The sequence below is a fragment of the Pongo abelii genome, chromosome 8, assembly GCF_028885655.2.
Source record: "Pongo abelii isolate AG06213 chromosome 8, NHGRI_mPonAbe1-v2.0_pri, whole genome shotgun sequence".
NCBI lineage: Eukaryota > Metazoa > Chordata > Mammalia > Primates > Hominidae > Pongo > Pongo abelii.
Genome location: NC_071993.2, coordinates 22376443 through 22403766, shown reverse-complemented (window position 1 = coordinate 22403766; position 27324 = coordinate 22376443). Strand labels below are relative to the sequence as shown.

General features: G+C 41.9%; 1 protein-coding gene and 1 pseudogene across 13 annotated transcripts in view; one reads left to right on the top strand and one right to left on the bottom strand.

The window, feature by feature from the left end:
• The window catches only part of EBLN1 (endogenous Bornavirus like nucleoprotein 1), a 108276-nt gene that overhangs the window by 29552 nt on the left and 51400 nt on the right, over positions 1–27324 (top strand). For 4 of the 13 annotated variants that reach the window (XR_008510322.2, XR_008510316.2, XR_008510321.2 and 1 more), the window contains 2 exons: positions 8356–8453; positions 17286–17457. The exons of 6 other annotated variants lie outside the window; for them this stretch is intronic. The gene's annotated coding sequence lies outside the window, so the exon portion shown is untranslated. The remainder of the gene's footprint in view (positions 1–8355; positions 8454–17285; positions 17458–27324) is intronic. 3 more of the 13 variants (XR_008510323.2, XR_008510328.2, XR_008510319.2) reach the window with 1 other exon arrangement.
• Positions 19022–20266, bottom strand: LOC112135232 (large ribosomal subunit protein eL31-like; annotated as a pseudogene).

Below are 27324 nucleotides of genomic sequence, written 5' to 3'. Positions count from 1 at the left end.
CTGCACTCCAGCCTGGGCGACAGAGCGAGACTCCATCTCAAAAAAAAAAAAAAGAAAACTTTGGATAACACTGGGGTGGAGGTGGGGGAGGGTAGCCCCAGCCATAAATCCTCAGTTGTTCCAGGACCTTTTCCAGCCCACGCCACGGCTAAGTTCTCCGTGAAAGGGAGCTGATTCAAATATGGCCAACATGCCCAGCAACCCGTGGGTGCTGGGGGATTCTCCATGTTTTCCCCAGTAAGCCTGTCCCCCAAGTCTTGCAAGGCTGGCAGTCACGCTAATCATTTTTAAATGGCTGAAGGGGGCCCAGTATTTGGTTTGATTTGGTTTTAAAATGGAGGCCGAGAGCCCCAAATGAAAGGACAGAGTTGGAATCTGCTCCTCTACTCACTGTTTCGATGAATGCTGTACCTTGGTATCCCAGACAAGGTCCCCAATATGATACGGTGACATTGTCTGGGGTATATACCCAGGGTTCGTCGTCTCGCGCCAGGAAAATTTAGGACACAGACACACACAAAGAGTTTAGGAGAGGAGAATTAATAGGCAGAAGAAAAGAGAAAGAAAAACAGCTCTCTCTATTGAGAGAGAGGGGTCTTCTGAACAGAAAGGCCCTCTTTTATAAAATTTTTAGTAGAGACAAGGTTTCGCTATGTTGCCCAGGCTGGCCTCAGATTCCTGGCCTCAAGTGATCTTCCTGCCTCAGCCTCCCCAAGTGCTGGGATTACAGGTGTGAGCCACAGCACCTGGCCTGTTTTCTGATTTGTTGCTGTTTTCATGCATGTATTCAATTTATGAAAGTTATAGCTATACACTTTTCTGCTTATATTATTCTTCAATAAAAAATTTAAAATATTTTTATGGAGAAGTTTTGGGTGATGGGGAAACCCGTTTCTGGAAGATCTTTGAGAGTCTCAGGATAAATCCTGACTTCTCTACTTCTAAAAAGCTTAGCCACCCAGAGCAGTTTGGATTGTATAGCAGTCATCATCATGCTCTGTCTTCTTTTTGGGTTACAATAAGCCATGGAGAGACTCCCACTCAGAATTTCCATTCCTAGCTTGAAAGGAGAGCATCATTTCATTTGTAGAGAATTTGTAGCTGGAGAGGACCTCAGAGGTAGCCTAGTCCAATTCCTTAATTCTACTAATTAGGAAAAAAGTACAGAGAAGTAATCCAAGAAAGTATGACATAATATCATGTAAGTAATATAAGCAATATAATTAATACAAGACATTAAGTAATATAAGTTTAAGTAAAATAAGCCATATATTCTCTTCTCTATTTGTATTAATGATCTTAAGGGATTCTAAATCTCAATCCTGATGTCCCTCCTCCCATTTATAATTCAAATTATGTAATTTTAGGATTTGAGATATTGAAATTATTATTAGAAATAAAAATTTAAAACACTGATAAAGTATCCCTTTAGGATTATCTTTCCTGCATTAAGAAGAATGTAAAGTAGATCTCAAGCATTTTTGAGATTTAACAGATCAAGTTAGGAAATTGAATTTAATTGATCTGCTAGGACAAATTTCCTTAAGAATTATAGATGACATTGAAGTACTAGAGTTGAATGCATTTCAGGAGTTAATAACAAATGAGAAAGTAATGAGCTAATTTTATAAAAGAGTCCGGTGCTATATATCTTTAAGAGAAGGTTAACAATCATGAAAAATGGAAAAGTGGAAACAGTTTCTTCTCAGAAAATGCCACTAAGCCATTTACTGCAAATGTCTAAGTTGAATTTATATTTTTACGAAAAATAAATCGAAGGTTCTGTCAAAATATGTCAATTCTCTTCAATTCCAGTTCATTTATATTAAACCAGGCATGAATTGACAAGCTCTTAACCATAAGTTTGAGACAGTCATTTTGATCTTCTCAGTTGGAATTCCTGTTCTGAACACCTATACTTGATGCACATACATTGTCCCTTGGCTATCATCCCTGTGCCCATCTGTTGGCATGGCTAGCTGCCCACTCACAAGTTTGGACTCCCGCCCTAGTGTGGAGGTGCCAGGGAGTAACAGTTTACAGTGGCAGCCTGTACAACAATGACAATGTATTCTCTGCCCAACTTTGCAACATGGTGTCCACTAAACTTAGGTGCTGTGTGTTTCCCTTTATTGGATCACATTTTTCATCATATGTTCTTGATAAATGAAATGTAGAGAACAATAGTAGAGTCTCGGGAGAAGAGGATGAGGGAAGTGAGCTTCTTGGTTTTTAATGTTTTAAAACCTGCGGGGTGGGCCAGACACAGTGGCTCAGCCTATTATAGCACTTTGGGAGGCTGAGGCAGGTGGATCACTTGAGGCCAGGAGCATGAGACCAGCCTGGCCAACATGGTGAAACCCTGTCTCTACTAAAAATACAAAAATTAGCTAGGCGTGGTGGCACATGCCTGTAACCTCAGCTACTTGGGTGGCTGAAGCACGAGGATTGCTTGAACCGGGGAGGTGGAGGTTGCAATGAGCCAAGATCACACCACTACACTCTAGCCTGGACGAAAGAGGGAGACTCTTGTCTCAACAAACAAACAAACAAACAAGCAAAAAGAAAATAAAAAGAAATCCCTGTAGGTTAATTTTACTGGAGTAGCTACCTTGGAAAGCCAGGAAGATCATCATAAGTACCCCATAGGAGAAAACATCATCCCCCCCTTTTTTAATTTTAATTTTTATTTTTTTGAGACAGAGTCTCGCTCTGTCACCCAGGCTGGAATGCAGTGGTGCGATCTCGGCTCACTGCGAGCTCCGCCTTCTGGGTTCATGCCATTCTCCTGCCTCAGCCTCCTGAGTAGCTGGGACTACAGGCGCCCGTCACCACGCCTGGCTAATTTGTTTGTATTTTTAGTAGAGACCGGGTTTCACTGTGTTAACCAGCATGATCTTGATCTCCTGACCTCGTGATCCACCCATCTTGGCCTCCCAAAGTGCTGGGATTACAGGTGTGAGCCACTGCACCCGGCCCAACATCACCCCTTTTATGAGATCAATCACAGCAGGCAATTGAACTACTTTTAAAAGACTGTACCCATTCCTTTAAACTACCCAAAGGGCCAAAAGGCTAAAGTTCTTTTTTTCCAAAAAGTTTGTGATGTCTCTTCATATCAGGCTTAGAAACACTAACAGGTTTTCTGGATGTTTCTAGGCTTTAGAGAAACTACTACTTATCTCAGTGTGATTGAAATAGAAAAGATAAAAATCTATTATATAGACTCTTCCAAATTCTTCTAAGGCTGTTGTTCATAGCTCAGTTACAAACATGATTTTTTTAAAACACAGGTCATTGAATATAAATATCATCCTACTTTCTATATTTTATTATACCTAGGAGTATGCAATGGAATGTTAAAGCATAAGGTTTTAAACCCTGTGTAAGGCAATTTACAGTCAAATCTCTGATCCTTCAAATTCAGGAGGAGAGGAGATTAGAATCACACATATAGAAGGCAACACAAAATCTTATAAGGTCTGATGATTTAGTCTTTGGTTCAGAAGAAAATGTCTCAAGTCATGAAACCCAGGCATTAATCTTGCAGAATTCCTGGGAGATAGATAATGTGACTTTTTGTTAGAAGGACAAATGATAAATAAGAATATCAGTAGAAATCATGGGCCCATTACGATTGCTTTTACACCTTTACAAAGTGCTGAAATATGGCCGGGTGCCATATTTCCCAGCACTTTGGGAGGACAAGGTGGGTGGATCATGAGGTCAGGAGTTGGAGACCAGCCTGGCCAATATGGTTAAACCCCATCGCTACTAAAAAAAAAAAAAAAAAAATAGAAAAATTAGCTGGGCATGGTGGTGTGCGCCTGTAGTCCCAGCTACTCAGGAGGCTGAGTCAGGAGAATCGCTTGAACCTGGGAGGTGGAGGTTTCAGTGAGCTGAGAACGTGCCACTGCACTCCAGTCTGGGCAACGATACAAGACTCAGTCTCAAAAAAAAAAAAAAAAAAAAGTGCTGAAATAATGAGTAGGATAGTTACCAAGATTCGGGGGTGAATTTATTTTCTGCCGAATGATATGAATTATCTTTGTTCTGTGACAAATCTGGTAAGCCAGAGGAAAAGAATACATTTTTTTTTTACCTTAAACAATTAGTAAGCACATAGTATGCATCTATTATGTGCCTAGCACTACAAGGAATTTGAAACCTACTTGTTAAATTCAGTATTTATCAATAGAAGTCTGTGGTAAAAGAATCCTTGAATTGGCCCGGGCGTGGTGGCTCACGCCTGTAATTCCAACACTTTGGAAGGCTGAGGCAGGTGGATCACGAGGTCAGGAGTTGGAGACCAGCCTGACCAACATAGTGAAACCCCATTTCTACTAAAAATACAAAAAAAAAAAAAATTAGCTGGGCGTGGTGGGGCGTGACTGTAATCCCAGTTACTCAGGAGGCTGAGGCAGGAGAATCGCTTGAACCTCGGAGGCAGAGGTTGCAGTGAGCCGAGATCGCGCCACTGCACTCCAGCCTGGGTGACACAGCGAAACTCCATCTCAAAACAAACATCAACAAAAAAGAGTCCTTGAATTTAGTCTCACAAGAATCAGTTTTCTAATCGTGGATACACCAAATGCTAGCTATGAAATCTCAAATAAATCGTTTATTCTCTTTGAATCTTGCTTTCCTCATATTTCCTAATGAGGGTAACTCCTGTTCTGGTTTCTTTTTAGTGTGGTCTCTGTTGTAAATAAGTTGACTGTGTAAAAGTTCTTTGAAAATCAAACTGTGCTGGCCGGGCGCGGTGGCTCATGCCTGTAATCCCAGCACTTTGGGAGGCTGAGGTGGGCCAGTCGCCTGAGGTCAGGAAACCAGCCTGGCTAACATGGTGAACATGGTGAAACCCCCGTTTCTACCAAAACAAATACAAAAAATTAGCCGGGTGTGGTGGCAAGTGGCTAATCCCAGCTACTCGGGAAGCTGAGGCAAGGAGAATTGCTTGAACCCAGGAAGCAGAGGTTGCAGTGAGCCGAGGTCGCGCCACTGCACTCCAGCCTGGGCGACAGAGTGAGACTCCGTCTCAAAAAAAAGAAAGCAAGAAAATCAAACTGTGCTATAAAATAGGAAGCATTATTTACATCCCTAGAAAAAAATCATCCTTATACATTTGTGGGGAATTACTTTCCTTGGTATTTGAAAAAAAAAATCTTGTTATCTTTTTATTTTAACTTTTATTTTAGGTTCAGGGGTACATGTGTAGGCTTGTTATATAGGTAAATTGCATGTCACAGGGGTTTGGTATATAGATTATTTCATCACCCAGGTAATAAAAGCATAGTACCTGATGGATAGTTTTTTGATCCTCACTGTCCTCCCTGCGTCCATCCTCAAGTAGACCCCAGTGTCTGTTGTTCCCTTCTTTGTGTCCCTATGTACTCAGTGTTTAGCTCCCACTTATAAGTGAGATCATGCAGCATCTGGTTTTCTGTTCCTTTAACTTTTAAGTTAAATGTTGGGTACAAATGTAGAAGGTTTTGTTTTGTTTTGTTTTGTTTTTTCTTGACACAGAGTCTCACTCTGTCACCCAGGCTGGAATGCAGTGGTGCGATCTTGGCTCACTGCAACCTCCACCTCCTGGGTTCAAGTGATTCTCCTGTCTCAGCTTTTCAAGTAGCTGGGATTACAGGCGCCCACTGCCATGCCCGGCTAATTTTTGTATTTTTAGTAGAGACGGGGTTTCACCATGTTGGCCAGGCTGGTCTCAAACTCCTGACCTCAAGTGATCCACGCCTCAGCCTCCCAAAGTGCTGGGATTACAGGCGTGAGCCACTGCGCCCGGCCTGTAGAGGCTTTGAATGCAAGATTGGAGGTTTGGATTTTGTCACAGTGGCAGTAGTAGTTATTTACAGATTTTCAGCTGGGGAGTGACATGCTACTTGGTTATTTCATTCAATTTATGTAGTCTTTTCACTTTTAAAATACATAAATGGTTTAAGCTTAGCCAGGAAATTGCCATTTCATGATGAGTTTCATAGGACTATCGTCGTTGTCATCAGAATCATCATCTGTTATTTTGTGCCAAGCACCATTCTGTAGTTTAAGTATATTTACTCATTTAATCCTCACACAACCCCATATATAATTACTATTATAATTATTATTCCTATTTTATGAAGACTCTAGGCACAGAGAAGTTAAGTGCTTTTCCTTAGCTTATACAGCCAATAACCAGAGAAGCTGGGATTTGAACACAAGCTTCAGTCTGTGCTCTTCAACAAATATTCAACTAGATTCAATAAGTATTTATTGAATATCTACAATATGACAAAACTGTGCTAGATGATGGAGCCAAAAAGAAGGAAAATGGCCAGGCATGGGGGCTCATGCCTATAATCCTAGCCCTTTTGGAGGCTGAGGAGGCAGGATCGCTTGAGCCCAGGTGTTTGAGGCTGCAATGAGCTGTGATTGTACCACAAGGAAAAGGTATAGTGACTGCTCTTAGGGAGTCTATCCTTCATGAAAACATCCTTGTTAATTATATTTTTCCCCTAGTTAGCCATAAATAATCACTGTTTACTTATTTATTAATTTAACATTAATCTATTGAGTACTTACTTTATGCTAAGATTTGTTCTGGGTGTTTAAAGCCAACACAATTATCTGCCTTCATGGAACTTACCTGCTAGTGAGGGGAAACAGACAATAAACAAATAAATAAGTAAAATGTATATTGGAAGATGAGAAGTGCGCTGGAAGATAGTGCTGGGGTGAAGGTGGGAGCTGCAATTTTAAATAAGTTAGTCAGGTAAAGACTCATTGAGAAGGTGACTTTTAGTCCAAGACCTGAAGATATCTAGGAAGACACCTGGAGAAAGAGTATTCCTGGTAGAGGAGCGACAATGGCAAAGATCTCCAGGAATGAGTACACCTGGAGTGTTGGAAGAATAGCAAGGAAGCCCCTGTGGCCAGAGCAGAGGCACAGCACAGCAGGGGACCAGGCAGAGCACAGCAGGGGACCAAGCAGAGCACAGCGGGGGACCAGGCAGAGCACAGCAGGGGACCAGTCGAGGACTTTTGAGACAGCCATGAAGACTTTGACTCTATCCCAGATGGGAATACACTGGAAGGGTTTGAGCAGAGGAGATTTTCAAAGGATCCTCTTGGATGCTCTATTCAAAGTAGACATTAGGTGTAAGGGTTGGAGGAGAGGCTGAAGTAGGAAAGCCAGTTAGGAGACTATTGCAAGAATCTAGGGGAGAGATTATGGCAGTGTACATCACGATGGAGGTGGTAAGAAGGGATTGGTGTCTGGATAGGTTATAAAGGTAGAACCAATAAGATCTCCTCACAGGTTACATGTGGGGGTGCAGGAGAAGAGAGAAGAGCCAAGGATGACACCAAGGCTTTGGACCTGAGCAATTTGGAAGGAGGGAGTTACCATTTATTGAGATGGGGAAGAGAGTGGGATTTACAGTTTCTATCTAGGGGGAAAAATCAGAAGTTCCATTTGGGACACATTAAATTTGAGATGCCTGCTAGACATTCATGCCATGCTGTATAGGGAGGGATATAGTTGAGGCTGCAGTTCAGGGAGGAGGTGTGAGCTATAGGTATAACATTGGGAGCTGTCAATACATAGGAAGTTTGTCAAGCCTAGAGATTACTTGAGAACAACCTAGGAAAGAGACCGATTGAAAGACTGAGCTTTGGGGTACATCAACATGTAGACTTAAAGGAAAAAAGCATCAGGAAGAAAATTAGTGGAAAATCACTGCCATGTTTGGAAGGAGCACAGGAAGATCTTGTCGCATTTTTAAACTAGATTCATTAGTTTCCCAAGACCATATTCTGTTTGTTTATTGAAAACTTGGCAGCCGTGTGTAAAGTGGCATTGTTTCTTTTCACAAACAAATTAGAGCCCATTTAGTACTGTGTTTGAGTGCTATTAAATATTTAGGTAATCAGTTGTAGGACTAATTGACCTTTGGGGAGGTCTTTGTAGCCCCTTCTAGAATGTCAAGTGTTTTGTTTTTAAATAATAAAAAATTGTTGCTTGAGAGTATGCAAATCAAATTCTCAGTCCAATTAATTACATATTAGTGTTTTGTTAAGTAAATCTGCTTAAGGTGAAATTGCTCTACAGTCAGTTTTAGCGAGTAACCAACTGATATTCGGGGTCATAGAAGGTCTTTAATGCAGGAATAATGTGAATCAAGGGAAATGTCTGTGAATTATATGGTAAGAGTTGTCTGTTCTCTTTGCATGGAGGTTTTCCAGCTAATTGAGTTCATTACTTGTCCCATTAAAGGAGATTAAGTATGTCAACACTGTAGCTGGATAATAAAAGGTCTGTAGCAAAAGTACGGCTCATGCTAAAGTTCAAATCTTTATTTCTAGGGAACAAGACATAGAGATAACAAAGGGAATGAGGAAACGGAGGTTTTAGCATTCCAGACCGAATATGAAAAGAGGCTCGGCAGCCAAGAATGAAAAAGGTGGGGGAAATCTCACAAGATATTCTCCGCTTCTTCAGGTCTGCCCCTCTGCTAGATACATTTCTGTTCTCCTGTCTTCCTCATCTTGGTAACCTCATAACACATTCACCAAGAGGCAGGAAAATAGGGTCTGGAGGCAGGGAACCTAAAGCCAGATTCACACTTCAGCCATAACAGGAAATATCCTCTCCATAGGACATACACTAACGAAATGTCTTTGTAACTTCACTTCATCCTCTTCATTTACGTAGGGTGTACCCTAAGTAGAGGGAATTTAAATTCACAAAAACTGTAACAGGGCCTTTGTGCCCCTATGCTCAGGCCCGCTGCCCGCTCGAACACTGTGGAGTGTACTTTTTTGTTTGTTTGTTTGAGGCGGAGTCTCGCTCTGTCCCTCAGGCTGGAGCGCAGTGGCGCAATCTCGGCTCACTGCAACCTCCGCCTCCCGGGTTTACGCCATTCTCCTGCCTCAGCCTCCCGAGTAGGTGGGACTACAGGCGCCCGCCACCACGCCCGGCTAATTTTTTTTTTATTTTTAAGTAGAGACAGGGTTTCACCGTGTTAGCCAGGATGGTCTCGATCTCCTGACCCCGTGATCCGCCCACCTCGGCCTCCCAAAGTGTTGGGATTGCTGGCGTGAGCCACGTCGCCCGGCCGGAGTGTACTTTCATTTTCAGTAAATCCCTTCATTCCTTCCTTGTTTTATTTGTGCGTTTTGACGAATTGTTTGTTCAAGATGCCAAGAACCTGGACACTCTCCATCGTTAACAACCATGCTATCCTACCTGAGCAACTCTTTTATTTTACTACCCAGAATATTCCTGCTAAGGAGCTATACCAAGGACACACATGTACTGTGCATCCTAGCCAGAGGTTGCCTTCCTGCTGCAGTCTGTATACATATGAGCCAGGTGTGGCAGACACTGCTATTGGCTCCCAAATCCATTCTCTCCCTTTCTCTACAGTAACTCTGGAATTTTAGCAGACACAAACCACACAGAATAAACGTTACTTTTTCCAGGCTCTTTTGCCATTCCATTCTGACAACATACCCATTTTGAGATTTACAAAAAGTTTTGCCTCTTCCATGAAACCTGATCCGAATCCTGTACCTGAAAGGTGATTTTTCTCTTCTGTGAATGCTCACAGGATTTTACCTGCAGCTCTCTTATGACATTTATAAAAATGTCTGATATACATTCCTTAACACTTTTTTTTGAGACAGAGTCTTGCCCTGTCGCGGAGGTTGAAGTGCAGTGGTGTATGTATACCTCACTGCAGCCCTGAACTCCTGGCTCAAGTAACCCTCCTGTCTCAGCAGCCTGAGTAGCTAGGACTACAGGCATGGAATCCCATACCCAGCTAATTTTTAATTTTTATTTTATTTTATTTTGTAAAGTTAGGATCTCTCTGTGCTCCTCAGTTTGATCTTAGACTCCTGGCCTACTTCACTTTGGCCTCCCCAAAGTTCTGGGATTACAGGTGTGAGCCACAGCACCAAGCCGCATTCCTTAACACTTCTATCTTGTAAGCTCCTTGGACACATGAATTGGATTTGGTTTATGTTCCATAGCCTCATATCAAGTACTTTGCAAGTAGAAGGCACTCAATCAATATTTTTTGTGTATGGCATTGTGGAAATAGCTCCTTTGTTACACTCTTCCCATTTGTTTTGGACTTCGCTCTCCTTCTAATGTTTTATTTTCAAATCTTTATTATTATTGTTTTTTGAGATGGAGTCTGGCTCTGTTGTACAGTCACGGGATCTCTGCTCACTGCAACCTCTGCTTCCCGGGTTCAAGTGATTCTCCTGCCTCAGCCTCCCGAGTAGCTGGGATTACAGGCACGTGCCACCATGCCTGGCTAATTTTTGTATTTTTAGTAGAGATGGGGTTTCACCATGTTGGCCAGGCTGGTCTCGAACCCCTGACACCATATGATCTGCCCACCTCGGCCTCCCAAAGTGCTAGGATTACAGTCGTGAGCCACTGCACCCGGCCAACTTTATTCTTTTGGAAGGAATAAAGAGAATGTAATTGAACTTGAGCAAACAAATTAAGTGATTCTACTTTTATTTTTCTATCTTCTTTTAACATCTTTGCCAAATAAGAGGCTCCTAATTATTTCATTAATTACACTTCTATTTAAGACAATGGTGGAAAGCTTCCTTAAAATATACTCTCACTGTTACTCTTTTGCTTGAGAACCTGTAGTGGGCCTCTACTCCTTTCTGTGTCAAATCTGAATTCCTCTGCGTCGTTTTTCAGTGAATTCCTCCTGTGGCTATCGAAATGTAACTTCTACCACTCCCAAGAAGAACCTTCAGTCCTATCCGGTTAAACTCCTCACTGCATGGGGGTGAACCCTGTTAACTCCCACTCCTGTTATTTTGTTTTTTCTCTTCCTCCAGCTGATACCACCTTTTTGCTCTAAGTTTCTTGCGGAAATCCTATTCATCTCTTAACTGCCTACTTGAAATTCACCCACTCCTTGTAATTTTACGGTAGAACATTGGCACTTATTAATTGCTTGCTTTCTTAAACTTCATTTATAATTTACAATGCTTTTCGTAATTTAATTTCATTTAAAATGATCTCTGCCGTTTAATTGTTTGTAGTTAACTAAATTATAAGCTGTTTGAATTCAGGAATATGTATTTATATACTGATATTTAATTATGATTAGTTATAGTTACATAATCACCAAATAGCAGCCTAGTCAAGGGCTGGGTACATAATAGATATTCAATAGGTACTTATCGATGGATGGATTGGTTGGGTACAGAAGTATATTCTATAACTCTGAGTTAAATATAAACTAATTTCTTTTTAAATTTTTGTTTACATAACATATACATCTAATTTTATTTTTCATATCATTTTGAAATGAACTGAATGCCTATTGTCTACCTATATCACTCAATTTTATTTTCATATTTATTTATTTATTTATTTTAAGACAGAGTCTCACTCTGTCACCCAGGCTGGAGTCCAGAGGCACAATCTCGGCTCACTGCACCCTCCACCACCTGGGTTCAAATGATTCTCGTGCCTCAGCCTCCTTAGTAGCTGGGTTTACAGAAGCCTGCCACCACCCCGGCTAATTTTTGTGTTTTTAGTAGAAATGGGGTTTCACCATGTTGGCCAGGCTGGTTTCTAACTCCAGACCTCAGGTTATCTCCCCGCCTCAGCCTCCCAAAGTGCTGGGATTACAGGTGTGAGCCACCGCACTTGGCCAATTTTAAAGTGATTTCTGGGGATATGATCCCTCTGCAATGAAAATAAAAACAAAACCATACTGTGATAACTCTTTCTTGAAAATTCACTTAACATACAAAATCAGCTTAAAATTAGAAATTGAAGACAATTTGATAAACTTAATTTTACACTATTTAGAAAAGCCTAATAATCCGCTTTTGTCTGAAATGAAGCCTTTTTTGAATTACAGATTTTGTTAACATATTTTATTGAATAATAATGTCAAGTTTTTTAGAAAATAAAACCAGATAAATCATGAAGAAAAAATTATGAAGAAGGCTATGCAAGACTCAATTACAATGTAAAGAATTGCATCTTCACTAAGATAGTTTCTCTCAGTGCTAAGTTGATAAATATTGATTGGTGGCAATCCTTTGGAGACTACTGTATGCTGCAAGCATAGGTACTCCTGAATAAAATACTTAAAGAGTCCTAAGAAGTTTATCTGAAGTATAAAAACATTATTTATTTATTTATTCATTTTTGAGCAGGGTCTCACTCCCGTCACTCAGGTTGGAGTGCAATGGCATGATCACAGCTCACTGTAAACTTGACCTCCAGGGGCTCAAGTGATCCTCCCATTTCAGCTTCCCCACTAGCTGGGACTACAGGCACGTGCCACCATGTCCAGCTATTTTTTTTTTTTTTTTTTTTGGTATTTTTTAGAGATGAGATTTGGCCATGTTGCCCATGCTGGTCTTGAACTCCTGGGCTCAAGCCATCCACCCGCCTCAGCCTCCCAAAGTGCTGGGATTACAGGCATGAGCCACCATGCCCAGCCTAAAAACATTTTTATGTGGAATCTAATTTATATGTAAGGAATAGTTATAAGCCCTTTTAATAGATAATTGAAAGGTGAAAATAGGCCAGATGAAACAGCCTAGACAGAAACCTTGTCTCTACTAAAAATATAAAAATTAGCTGGGTGTGTTGATGGGTGCCTGTAATCCCAGCTGCTTGGGAGGCTGAGGCAGGAGAATTGCTTGAACCTGGGAGGCAGAGGCTGTAGTGAGCCAAGATTATGACACTGCACTCCAGCCTGGGCGATAGAGTGAGAATCCATCTCAAAAAAAAAAAAAAGAAAGAAAGGTGAAAATACATTTATGATAACAATTATAGCAAACTCAAAATTCACAAGATGTAAATTAATGAGACTTCACATGACTAGATATTAAAAGCAATAAAAGTGTTCAACATGTAATTCTTTTTGTTTTTCCAAATAGTATTGTAAAACTTTCATAGCTTTTATACAAGATGACTATCTAATTAGGTGACATAAGGAAGAGAATATTTTCTTTTCCTGCTAAAGTCAAAACTAAGTCTAAATTTCTATTATCATCATAAAAATATTATTATAAAAATGGCAAATTTTTATCAGCCTGGAAAAGCCTTAGTTCAGGTTTGATTTCTGGAGGTCACAGATGAAGTTAGAAAAGCTTACTGTGTTCTAGGTGCAGCATTAGATTCTGGAGTTGCAACATGTTTACAAAGTTTACAATACTGTTAAGAATTTCACAATTGGAAAAAATTATGCTAACAAATTTTCTGCAATAGGAAAAAGAAAAGAACTATTTTTTGACTTTAGGGTTCATGGGTTAAACTTACATGTCAGTTGATAATAATGACTAACTGATTAATTAGAAAAAATTCAGAAGCATGTATAATTTTCACCTTATAATAAATCAAGAGCTGGCCGGGCGCAGTGGCTCACGCCTGTAATCCTAGCACTTTGGAAGGCCAAGGCGGGCAGATCATGAGGTCAGGAGATCGAGACCATCCTGGCCAACAAGGTGAAACCTCGTCTCTACTAAAAATACAAAAATTAGCTGGGTGTGGTGGCACGTGCCTGTCATCCCAGCTACTCGGGAGGCAGAGGCAGGAGAATCGCTTCAACCAAGGAGTTGGAGGTTGCAGTGAGCCGAGATTGTGCCACTCACTCCAGCCTGGCATGAGTGGCACGATTAAAAAAAAATGTCACGGGCAAACCTCTTATAGCCCCTTATACGAACTCATACATCCACACTTATGAATGAGACTCATGCTATTCCAGATCAGAATTTTAAGGTTTTTGGTTATGGTCATTAATAAACTTGCAGAACAAAAGATTACTTATTCTGATAATGTCATCGTAAGTTACAGAGACTGGGTTTCCAAGCATGAAAATATGTGACATTTCAAAATGATTTAAAATTTGGAAACATCACCATTTCATTTTAACCACTAGGTTTAAAGTGTATATTTCTCTTATCTTTACAACAGCTAATTTAAAATACCTTTAAAAGGATTAATAGTATTGTGTAAGACCGTAACACTCCTATTCTCAAATTTATCTTAAATATGTTTCTGAGATTGTTCTGAAGGAGTCTCTGCCTTGATACTTGTCATACTGATTTCAGAAATTAGTCAGACATAAAGTAGAAGTATGAGAGACATCCAATTGTAGCCAGGAATTGACACCCTACAGTTATTTTAAAGTGCTCTTTGCTTATTTCTTATATAGTGCAAGCTATATTGGGACCCAATATAGCTTGGACCTACATTTGAACTGTATGAGGAGAGAATGGGGCTGGGTGCAGTGGGGCTGGGTGCAATGGCTCATATCTGTAATCCCAGCGATTTGGGAAGCCAAGGCGGAAGAATAGTTCAAGGCCAGGAGTTCTAGACCAGCCTGGGCAAATAGTGAGACCCTGTCTTTACAGAAACAAAAACAAAACAAAAAAAAAGGAGGGCGGGCAGGATAGAATGTAGTATTTGTGAAGAAATTTACTAGTGTTGTGATGTAACGGTGAATTGAAAATATTTTAAATTTTACTTACTTTTCAGTCTTGTCTTCTAGTTAAAGGGTTCTTTCGTTAGGTAAGATTTATCTTTGAAGTCTATCGAATTTTTATTTTATTTTATTTTTAGCAAGACTCTGTTGCCCAGGCTAGAGTGCAGTGGTGCAATCTTGGCTCGCTACAACCTCTGCCTCCAGGTTCAAGCAGTTCTCCTGCCTCAGCCTCCGAAGTAGCTGGGATTACAGGTGTGTGCCACCACGCCTGGCTAATTTTTGTATTTTTAGTAGAGATGGGGTTTCACCTTGTGGCCAGGCTGGTCTCCAACTCTTGACCTCACCTTGGCCTCCCAAAGTGCTGGGATTACAGGCGTGAGCCACCATGCCCGGCTCTAATCTTTTAATCATTTGATTAAAGAGAAAAAGCCAACACTAACAAATGCAAACCTAGAACTTAGGGATGAAACTAAGACATTCCTCTCTTCTTAGCATATTAAAGCATGTGGGGGGCCAGGTGCAGTGGCTCATGCCTGTAATCCCAGCACTTTGGGAGGCTGAGGCAAGAGGGTCGCTTGAGCCCAGAAGTTGGAAGCTGCCGTGAGTGAGCTATGATTGAGCCACCGCACTCCAGCTTGGGCGACAGAGAGAGACCCTGTTTCAATAAAAAGAGCATGTGTGGTAGGCAACCTCTAGGATGGCTCCCTGTAACCCTCATCTTCTGGTAGTCATGCCTTTGCAAAATCCCCTGAGTCGGGGCAGGACTTTGTGACTCAGTTCTAATGACTAAAACAGAGCAGAAGCCATGAAGCATCCCTTCAGAGACTGGTTTACAAAACTGCTGCTTCCTTCCCTTTGGCTGCCCAGTCTCTGGCTGCCTCAAGGATCACTCAGAGGAAAACCAGCCTCCATGTTGTGAGCTGCCTTATGGAGAGGACTGTGCTGTAACGAACTCAGGGAAGTCTTCCTCTCTGATTAATTTGGGGCCCCAACCCAGCATCCCATAAGTAATGGAGGCCTCCCAACACCTGCACGAGGGAGTCGTTGAGCACCAGTAGACCCTTGAAATAGACTTGGTCATCAGCTTGACTGTAACCTCATGGAAGATTCTGGGCCAGAACTGCCCTCCTGGTTATGCAGCCCCCAGAGTCCCCAGTCTCAAAAGCTGGGAGATAAAGAATGTCGTTTTAAGCTGCTACAGTTTGGAGGTAACTTGTTTTGCAGCAGTAGATAAACAATATAGAACATAATTTCTAATACTTTCATAACTAAAACCCATTGAATGGAAGCCCAGAAAACCCAGTTTTAGACCATGTTCTACTCAATAACTGGTAATGTTATATAATGTATAGAGTAGGAGTTCACCAAAACTCAGACGTAGCTCTTTTTTTTTTTTTTTTTTTTAGACAGGGTCTTACTCTGTCACCCAGGCCGCTGGAGTGCAGTGGCACAATCAGGGCTCACTGCAGCCTCTAACTCCTGGGCTCAAGTCATCCTTCTGCCTCAGCCTCTCAGGTAGTTGGGACTACAGAAGTGTGCACGCCACCATGCCTGGCTAACATTTTTATTTTTATTTTTGGTAGACATGGGGTTTCGCTATGTTGCCCAGGCTGGTTTCAAACTCCTGGTCTCAAACAATCCTCCCACCTTGGTCTCTCAAAGTGTTGGGATTACAGGCATGAGCCACTGCACCAGCCAGCATCTTATGTTTCTTAATGTGAGATTTCATTTTCCAGAAGTCAGTAAAGATCTAAGCTCTGATGTCAGACTGCCTGGGCTTCAATCTTGAGTCTACTAGTTACTGAGTGTGCACAGGTGCATGAATCTTTTCTCCAAAACTTATTTTTTCATCTTTAAATGAAGGTAATCGTAGTACTGTTGTAAGAACTGAATGAAGTAATTCAGTAATTTAAAGTGCCTGGTATCTAGTACACATTTAACAATGACAAATTATTATCATCATCATTATTATCACCATCAGGTCAGAGAAGAGACTGACAGCTTTTATTCTTGATATTTTTCTTCTCAGCTTGCAAAAGAGCCCTTCACTCTTTAGAAAATAAAAATACAACAAGTTTGCTTTTTTTTTTTTTTGAGATGGAGTCTTGCTCTGCCGCCCAGGCTGGAGTGAAGTGGTGTGAATTCGGCTCACTGCAACCTCCACCTCCTGGGTTCAAGTGATTCTCCTGCTTCAGCCTCCCGAGTAGCTGGAATTACAGAAGTGCGCCACCATGCCCCACTAATTTTTGTATTTTTAGTAGAGATGGGGTTTCACCACGTTGGCCAAGCTGGTCTGGAACTCCTGACCTCAAGAGATCTACCTGCCTTGGCCTCCCAAAGTGCTGGGATTACAGCTGTGAGCCACTGCACCCGGCTAGTCTCCTATTCTACAGGGAACTATGACTAAGAGTTGTTTCAAGTTTTAACTTAATAGCGAGCTCTATTTAGAAAGCATTTTTATTCTTTAAAAGAATATTTTGATTTACACATTTCTCATTTAAGCTATGATGAAGTTTTCATAAATTTGACATGGGATAAAAATGCAAGTAGTAGGACTACCAACTTGCATGATACTTTTTAGGTACTTTTTAAGAAACCTGAATATTGATAAGACATAAATTGTGTCCATAAATTAATGCTTTCTTCCCCAAATACAACAAAACTATTTATGCAAGTATATTGTTTCCTTCAGAATAATAGCTTTCATTCATTCAACAAATATGTATCTAGCACCTCCTGTGTTCCAGGGACTCTTTTGGGTGCTAGAGATGTAGTGATAAACATAACACAATCCTTGCTTTTAAGGAACTTACAGTTGGAGCCGGAAGAGTACACAGACAACTTTAGGACAGCTTAAGGAGTACAACTGAGTATGGGATACAATGAGTTACCAGAAAAATAGGGGTGAAAGAAGGTTCCCTGGTGGAGGTGAAGATCATGGGCCTCAATCGTCAGGCAAGAAAAGTGGACAGAGGAGGTAGGCTACAGTTCTGGGGTTACTGTGTAGATACCTAGAGGCAAAAGAGTGTGAGGCGTATTTATGGAGCACATGTAATTCAGTATGGTCCCATCTTGTAGGGCAATGAGGAGTGACCAGAGATACAGCTAGGGAGAAGAACAGGGTTCAGATAATAAAAAATCATGTATGCCACACCAAGGGTTTTGGATTTTATTTTATTATTATTTTCGAGATGGAGTCTTGCTCTGCCATCCAGGCTGGAGTGCAGTGGCGTGATCTCAGCTCACTGCAACCTCCACCTCCTGGGTTCAAACGATTCTCCTGTCTCAGCGTCCTGAGTAGCTGGGATTACAGGCATGCCCGGCTAATTTTTGTAGTTTTAGTAGAGATGGGGTTTCACCATGTTGGCCAGGCTGGTCTCAAACTGGCTGGTCTCGAACTCCTGACCTCATGATCCGCCTGCCTCAGCCTCCCAAAGTGCTGGGATTACAGGCGTGAGCCACCATGCCCAGCCGGGTTTTGGAATTTATTCTGAATGCGTTGGAGAAGCAAGGACTGATTTTAAGGAGGGAAGTCTCCAACAGGTTACTCCCTTATTCAATAATTCTCCTTTACTCAAAATTTAGATTTTCTCAGTTTAAGAGAATGCCTCTTAAATGGCCTTCAGCTCACTCTTTTGAATGGACTGAATGCTAATAAATGCATTTGAGAGTGAACTTGAACTGGGAGTGGAATGGGAAACAGAAACCTTTTGGAGGAACTGTGTTTAGTAAACAAACTTGATGAAGCAGGTTAATTATTATTTGGGGTAAAAATTTTGCTCTGATTAGAAAGCCAAGAGGCTGAATCATTGCGTCTTATTGCATTTCATAAAACAGACATTTGTGTGCTTTTGAATTTGTTGATTGGATGGCCAATCACATTTTTAACTGGCTTGACAACAGCAGAATCCTTCAAATGCTGTAAAGGAATCTCATCCAGTTTTAAAAATATGGCAGCCTGGGAAGCTTCTGCTTGGGGCCAGGACGCTGCAGTCAGAGCAGGGCTGTGTGCAACCACTCCCTGCTGCCCACACATCGCTCCACAATCTAGTTTGTGGTCCCACTCTAAATCATCTCAGATGTCACTGCTGTCATTTGGGTGTGGGTTTCTCACCTGGCCGTGCTGTCTACCAGTGTTCGGAACATTTCTATATGCATTTATCTTCTTTAAAGTGTTGGTGCAAACATGTCCAGTTAAATTCTGTGATGTGTGGAGTCTTTCTCACTATAGTAATATGGTTTAAGGCCAATACTGACCATCTTTTACATTCATCCTGTTCATAGCTTATGGCAAGCATATGGAGGAAAGTCTGTATTTTTGTTTGTTTGTTTGTTTGTTTTTTGAGAAAGAAAGTAGACATTCATGTCTGAGACCAACTTAAGATATTCTACTAACATTATTTTATAGCCATAAAGTGTCTATTCCCCAATTTTTACTAATGATATGTAGCATTAGTGGTAGTTTTTCTAATTTGGGAGCTCACACGTCTTTACTTTTTTGTGGTTTTATAATTTTATTTCATGTATTCGACAATCAGTGCTTAGTTCTCATCCATATTGACTATATATATATATTTTTTTTTCTTGAGGCAGGATATGGCTCTGTCGCCCAGGCTGGAGTGCAGTGGTGCCATCTCGGCTCACTGCAGGCTTGACCTCCCAATCTGAAACAATTCTCTTACTTTAGCCTCCAGAGTAGCTGGGACCACAGGCGTGTGCCACCATGCCCAGCTAATTTTGTGTGTGTGTGTGTGTGTGTGTGTGTGTGTTTGGTTTTTTTTTTTGAGACAGAGTCTTGCTCTGTCACCCAGGCTGGAATGCAGTGGTGTGATCTTGGCTCACTGCAACCTCCATCTCCTGGGTTAAAGTGATTCTTCTGCCTCAGCCTCCCAGGTAGCTGGGATTACAGATGCATGCCACCACACTCAGCTAATTTTTGTATTTTTAGTAGAGGTGGGGTTTCACCATGTTGGCCAGGCTGCTCTTGAACTCCTGACCTCAGGTGATCCACCCGCCTTGGCCTCCCAAAATGCTGGGATTACAGGTGTGAGCCACCACACCTGGCTTTTTTTTCTTCTTTTTTTTGAGATGGAGTCTCACTCTGTTGCCCAGGCTGGAGTGCAGTGGCGCAATCTCTGCTCACTGCAACCTCCGCCTCCCAGGTTCAAGCAACTCTACTGCCTCAGCCTCCCAAGTAGCTGGGATTAAAGGCATGGGCCACCACGCCTGGCTAATTTTTCTGTATTTTTAGTAGAGATGGGGTTTCACCACGCCCGGCATTTTTTGTGTTGTTTTGTAGAGGCGAGGTTTCACCATGTTGCCCAAGCTGGTCTCAAACTCTTGAGCTCAAGTGATCTGCCTGCCTCAACCTCCCAAAGTGCTAGGATTATAGGCATGACCACCATATCCTGCCTGTCTGTAGATTTTTGAAAGTGGTAACAGGTGCATAGGTAACCGAAGTATAGAACTTATTTGGTGAATCTTCATCCTCATTATGTTTTCTGGATAACCACACATGGATGGGTATGGGACACCCTTATTCCTTTAGCCTAGACAGCTTTGTCAAGCCTGGTATCAACACGCACATCTGGAGTTCCCACCTCCTTCACAGCAAATTTCCAGAGCTCTTTGAATGCCCAAGGGACACACTTCTTGACGCCTACTCCATGGATGCATTTCTGAATGTTGATGGTGTATTCCTGGGTCACCACCTTGTTGATGGCAGAACAGCCTTTCTTCTTTCCACCCTTCTTTTCAGGAGCCATTCTGCCAGGCCCAAGTTGGAAAGGAAGCCAGATGTCTTTTCTTAATAGTTTTTCTCCTTTAGCAGACATAGTCTTATAATCCTATCTATTTCCAGAAAGGGTTTCTGCCATGTGGAAAAAACATATGCAACAAAGTGAAATAAAAATAAGTAAGGGAACCAAGAAAAAGGGAAATAAGAGTAGAAAAGACAGAATCAGAAGAGAGGTTGTCACACAAAATATATACAAAGAAGACTATACTTTCAGGAGAAAAGCATGCATTTGCCTTAAAACTTCTTAAGGGTCAAGAGGGAAGAAAACACCATCAGTTGTAATTCTCAGTGCCTAGGTGATTTAGAGAAATCACACACACACCACCACCATTACCAGCAGCAGCAGCTGTGCCCTTGGAGAAAGAAGCCTGGTAATTTGCGGTTCTGAGACCAAAGAAATTTATCTTGCTTCAGGTGCCACTCATCAACCATATATGCTATGAAGAGCTCTATTGAGGGTTACTTAATTTCGCAACAGTTTTTATTGAAATAGCAGGAGACAAAAGCCAAAATGTGACAAATTTAATCAAGTTAATAATGACTCAAATCATTTTACAAAGAAGAGGTAAAGAAGTACCTATTTAATCACTCCAGAACCACCCTACCTCTGCTAATTGACATCAACAAAATAGACAGGTGTACCCTACCTTTCTCCCCACTCTGCTCCATTCCCTAGCTGCAGGGGAACCTGGGAAAAGTAGTTTTTAGCTTCTCAGTACAGGAAGGCACAGTAGAAGAAGGCTGGGGGAGATATTGTGTAATGAGTCTACTATATCCCACCTGTATTAGTCTGTTGTTATGCTGCTGATAAAGACATAACCAAGACTAGATAATTTATAAAGGAAAGAGGTTTAATGGACTCACAGTTTGGCATGGCTGGGGAGACCTCACAATCATGGCAGAAGGCAAGGAGGAGCAAGTCACATCTTACATGGATGGCAACAGGCAAAGAGAGAGAACTTTTGCAGGGGAACTCCTCTTTATAAATAAACCATCAGATCTCAGAAGACTTATTCACGATCTTGAGAACAGCATGAGAAAGACCTGACCCTATGATTCAATTACCTTCCACTGGGTACCTCCCATGACGTGGGAATTGTGGGAGCTAAAACTCAAGATGAGATTTGGGTGGGGACACAGCCAAACCATCTCACCACCCCAGTAATTTTAGTTCTTTGGATATTGGTTGGTCTAAGAATTGGTTCGGACCCAATTCTGGCTGATGAGATGTGAGTTGGTATATTCTGGCAAGGGCTTCCCTTCCTGAATAGACAGAAAATAATTTCTGAAGGAAATCATTCTCTGCCCTTACCCTTCTTCCTATCTGGAGCCCAAATGCAATGCCTGGCTATGTAGCAGCCACATGGAGACTGTGAGGTGACAAGTATGAGAACAAAAGTCAACACATTAAGGATAATAGGAAAGACAGAGCTGGGTCCCCAATAGCATTGTTGAGCCATTGCTCCAGACCTGGATTGACTTCCCTTGGACTATTTTTATTTGAGACGAATAAACATTTATTTGTTAAAACAGCCAGAGTTGAACTTTCTGTTTGCTGCTGGATGCATTCCTAATCTAGAGCCTGTTGCAGCAGCCAGGCTAGGACAGAGGTATTAGCTGTGAAGATGCAGAGACACAGTCAGACTCAGGATATGTTTTGGAAGTAGAACCATCAGGACTTGATGATGGGTTGGCTGAAAACAGGAGAGAAGGGAATGGAAGAAATCAAGGATGTCATCTATGTTTTTTGCTAGATATGAATAATGGAAATGTGTAATCTTGTTTTAATTCAGAAGGCGGGAAAATTCCTACTCTCACTGCTGCAGAAATACCTAAGGAAGATAAAAACACTTTGTTGCTCCCTTGAAACCTGTTTTCCATTGAGCCAAAGGAAAAGTTGGGTTAGATTCATGTTAAATAATGCAGAAGACAGTTGGAAATTCCTAACATCTATTCTGGACACTGCAGCTGGAACATATAGCAGCCTCTCCATGCCTTCTCATCTCCCAAGCCTCTTTTCCGTCAAAGTCCAGGTGTACAAAACCAAACTATTATGTTCTGGTTTTTACTGCTTGCAGGAATAGACTATTAAAATACTAATACTTCTATAGAATATATTAACTTCTTGAGTCAGTAAATAATGCTCCATAGCTGGATCAAATAAGCATTTCAAATCAGAGCTATTTTTTAAAAAAGAATATCTTCTTTTTTCAATGAAAAATTTTTTTTAGAGATAAGGTCTCACTTGTAGCCCAGCTGGAGTGCAGTGGTGCAATCATAGCTCATGGCAGCCTCGACCTCCTGGGCTGAAGCAATCCTCCTGCCTCCGCCTCCTGAGTAGGTGGGACTACAGCTGTGCCTCACCACGCTTGGTATTTTATTTTATTTTTGTAGAGATGGTGGTGGGGGTGGGGGTCTCACTGTGTTTCCCAGGATGGTCTAGAACTCCTGGCCACAAGCCATCCTCCCTCCTTGGTCTCCCAAAGTGCTCGAATTATAAGCATGAGCCACTGCATCTAGCCCATATCCATCTATCTATGTATCTATCTATATCTATATATTCTATAATATATTCTATAATCCTAGCACTTCGATATTTAAAAATATCGAGTAAAAAAGCTACATGACTGTATATATTTCGTATCTATTCTTACATTGCTAGGGCTTTACTTTTGTTGATGAGAATAAACTAGGAATGTCAAATACATTGCCTGCTATAACCACAGTTGCTTCTAAAGAAGATGCATCACCCCCCGTACCTCCTGAAAGGGTACACATATTGCATGGCCTCGTCATCCCCTGTCCCAGCCCCAGCTGGAAGGACAATACATTCATAGATTGGCATGAGTAGGCTTGGAAGGGTAAACGGGCCATTGAAATCCCTCTCCTTACCCCCTGTCAGAAAATTGATATAAAAAACTTACGTGAATGAAGCAGTCCTCAGCAGAAGGTGAAACTTGAAAGATATGAGGTAAGCCTGGCATGGTGGCATACACCTATAGTCCCAGCTACTCAGGAGGCTGACGCCGGCAGATCGCTTGAGCCCAGGAGTTTGAGACCAGGCTAGCAACATAGTGAGACCCTGTCTCTACAAAAAATTTAAAAAGCAGCCCAGGTGTGGTGGTGTGCACTTGTGGTCCCAGTGACTCAGGAGGCAGAAGTGGGAAGACAGTGTGGGTCCAGGTGATCGAGGCTGCAGCGAGCTGTGATTGCACCCCTGCACTCCAGCCTGGAGTAGAGCCAGGCCATGGTCTCTGATGGTAGAATATTCCTTCCAAGTGCCTCTTCTCCTGCCCAGCACTGGGTGGCAGGAGGAGGAAGCCCAGGTTGCAGCAGTGGCAAGATGAGCCTCAGTAGCCAACACCAGTGATAGCCAGGGAGTCAGCGAATCCATCTGGAAGAACTTCAAGGACAGACAAAGCCAACATGGCCTCTGTCCCCTGTAAACTCATACCTCAGTGAGCTGAGGGAACTAGAGCCAGGCTCTGCCTTTTACAGCAAAAACAGCCCAACCAAAACCCCAAACAGGAACAAATTCTACTACCTTTTATACTGTAAATACAAATAATTATACTTTTGTGTTCTCTCCAAGCTTATGCTACATGACAGCAAGTCTTTGGGGCTCATGGAATACTTTCATATGAATAATCCCAGGCATTACATTATCTTCCTTCCTTCCTTCCTTCCTTCCTTCCTTCCTTCAACAGGGTTTGTTCTGTTGCCCAGGCTTGAGTGTAGTGGTGCAATCATGGCACATTGCAGCCTCGACCTCCCAGGCTCTAACGATCCTCCCACATTAACCTCCCAAGTAGCTGGGACTACAGGTGCATACCACCATGCTCAGCTAATTTTTAAAATTTTTGTAGAGATGGTGTCTCACTATGTTGCCCAGGCTGGTCTCAAACTCCTGATCTCAGGCGATCCTCCCTCCTTGGCCTCCCAAAGTGTTGGGATTACAGGTGTGAGCCACCTCCTCAGACCTCAGACATTATTTTCTCCAAGGGGAAACCTAAATTCTATTTGAGGCATTTCATTCAAAAATCCCACTGAAACTGAAGCATTCTGTGAAACTAAGGAACGATTTCTAAGGAAGATACCTTTGCAGCCTTCCTCCCCAGGCCTGGGCCCATGTTGTGTGAGGTGGAGGAGAGTAAACCAGGACTTCCAACAGCACATCTCTCTCTTTTTTTTTTTTTTTGGAGACGGAGTCTTGCTCCTTGCTCTGTCGCCCAGGCTGGAGTGCAGTGGTGTGATCTCGGCCCACTGTAAGCTCCATCTCCCAGGTTCATGCCATTCTCCTGCCTCAGCCTCCCGAGTAGCTGGGACTACAGGGACACCCACCACACCTGGCTATTTTTTAAAAAACTTTTTGTAGCAATGAGGTGTTGCTTTGTTGCCCCGGCTGGTCTTGAACTCCTGGCCTCAAGCCATCCTCCCACTTTGGCCTCCCAAAGTGCTGGGATTATAGGCGTGAGCCATTGAACCTGGCCTCTGTTTGACATCTCTTTTCTAATTTTTCCACTTTTCTTGTTAACCAAATTTAACCAAATCAAATACCCCCACAAACTGTATGTGTGCACAGGAGCTAAAACTTTCTTGTGCCTCTTGTTTGCCAAGCCACAAAAGATACTTAACCATCCCTGATACACAGAAGCCATATCCCATGACAGGAGGGTGGGATAAGTACATGGGATATGATGGCCCTGGAAAGTTCTCTGGGGCAGTAATGTTTAAGATGAGAATTTCAGGGCAAGAAGAAACCAGCTATGCTGGAACTAGCGTTGTAGCAGAGGAAACAGCATATGCAAAGGCCCTGTGTCAAGGCATTTGGATATTTCTTAGCATATCCAAGGAATAAAAAGAAGACCAAGATGCCTGTAATCCTAGCACTTTGGGAAGGTGAGGTGGGTGGATCACCTGAGGTCAGGAGTTCGAGACCAGACTGGCCAATATGCTGAAACCCCCGTCTCTACTAAAAATACAAAAATTAGCTGGGCGTGGTGGCAGGTGCCTGTAATCACAGCTACTTGGGAGGCTGAGACACAAGATATTGCTTGAACCCAGGAGGTGGAGGTTGCAGTGATCTGAGATCACACCATTGCACTCTAGTCTGGGCAACAGAGGGAGACTTAAAAAAAAAAAAAAACCCTGAAAACAAAAACAAAAACAAAACAAGTCAGCTGGAGTATATTGAGAAAAGGAGAGAAATGATAGGACGTGAGCCTAAGGAAGTATGTAGATGACAGGTAGTATTGGGACTACAGTAACATGTTTGTACTTTACTATCAGTGTAAAGAAAGCCTTTGAGAGGTTTAGGCAGTTGTGTCATAATTTGTATTTAAAAACTGTTGATACCAGTTATATAATGTTCAGAAATGGGCAAACTAATTGATGGCAATAGAAGGTAGAAGAGTGGGTACCTTTGGGGGTGATGACTAGGAGGGAGAATGAGGGAGTGCTTCTGAGGTGCTGATCTATTTCACGATCCAGTTGCTGGTTATACAGGGGTGTCCAGGTTATAAAACAGCATCAAGCTGCATATTTATGATTTATGCACTTTTTCTGTAAAATTTATTCTGTAATATTTTGATAAAAATTTAGCTAAAAAACGGAATAAATGTTTACAATAGTTTGAGGAAGAACAGATTTCAGGGACAAGGCAGAGGGGAGACCCCTTTGGAAAAGTTGATGTTGGCTTGAACTAATATGGCAGCTGTCAGGCCAGGTGCAGTGGTTCGCACCTGTAATTCCAGCATTTGGGAGGCCAAGGTGGGAGGATCACTTGAGTCCAGGAATTCAAGGTCAACCTGGGCAACATAGTGGGTCCCTGTCTCGACAAAAAATTAAAAAATTAGCCAGGCATGGTGGTGCATGCCTGTAGTCCCAGCTTCTTGGGAGGCTGAGGTGGGAAGATGGCTTGAGCCCAGGACGTCAAGGCTGCAGTGAGCTATGATCATGCCATTGCACTCCAGCCTGGGCGACAGACTGAGACCCTGTCTCAAAAAAAAAAAAAAAAAAAAAAAAAAAAAAAAAAAAAAAATGTATGGCTGCTGTCAAGATAGAGAAAATTAGAAAGATAGGAGATCTTTTGGAATGAAATTGCTGGAACTTGCTGATGGATCAGATACAGGCATCTTAAAGAGAAGAATGACTTCTAGGTTTCTGACTTACACAGCCAGATAAAGGGTGATGCCATGCCATTCACTGCATTGCAGGCAGAAGGTCAAGGATTCAGCTTTGGAATATTATGTGATTTTTAGACACTCCTGAAGCATCTACCAAGTGGTTGTAGCTTCAGGTAGATTGTTGGATCATTAACTGATGCTCAGAGAAGAGATCTGTGAAAGAGGCATAAGTGTTGTTATTGTAGGCATACAGATTGTAATAGAAGCTATGAGAATGTTTGGGGTCATCCATGGAAAGAGGGTGGAGAACACAGAGAAGAAGACCAGGACTGTCTTAAGGAGCTGCTTCCTTTAGAGTTGGTTAAAAAAAAAAAAAAAGAAAAGAAAAGAAATAAGAGACAGAAAAGAAGATCAAGATCAAGGAGATAGGAAAAAAGAGCAAGCAGTTGTGGTGTCAGTCAAAGAGGGTTGCCTGGTGCTAGGTGGTTAAGTAAGATCATGATAGGGAAAAATCCTCTGGATTTGACAACATGGAGACCATCAGTAACATCTGTAAGTATCTGTCACTTTATTAATGATCCCAAGCCTGTCTTCCTCTGTAAAATGTCCTAATAGTTTACCTACTTCCCAGAGTTTTTGAATTTAAAGTACTTTGCACACTTTGTACAAGACCTGGCTAAATGTGAGTTGTAGTTTAGCTGAGAACAAATGCTTGCATTGGTATAAAATAGGTTTGATAACACCCTCCTCATCAACTTGTTAAAAGGAATACATGAAGTAATGTTACATTTTAGAAAAGTAGATTTTAAAAACAGGTATAGGAAGTAGGTCTTCCCCACACCTCCATTTGAATCGATCACAGCTGGTAAATCTGAGAATAAGAGGACCAAACTACATCTTCAAGGAAGTAGAATACTCAGTG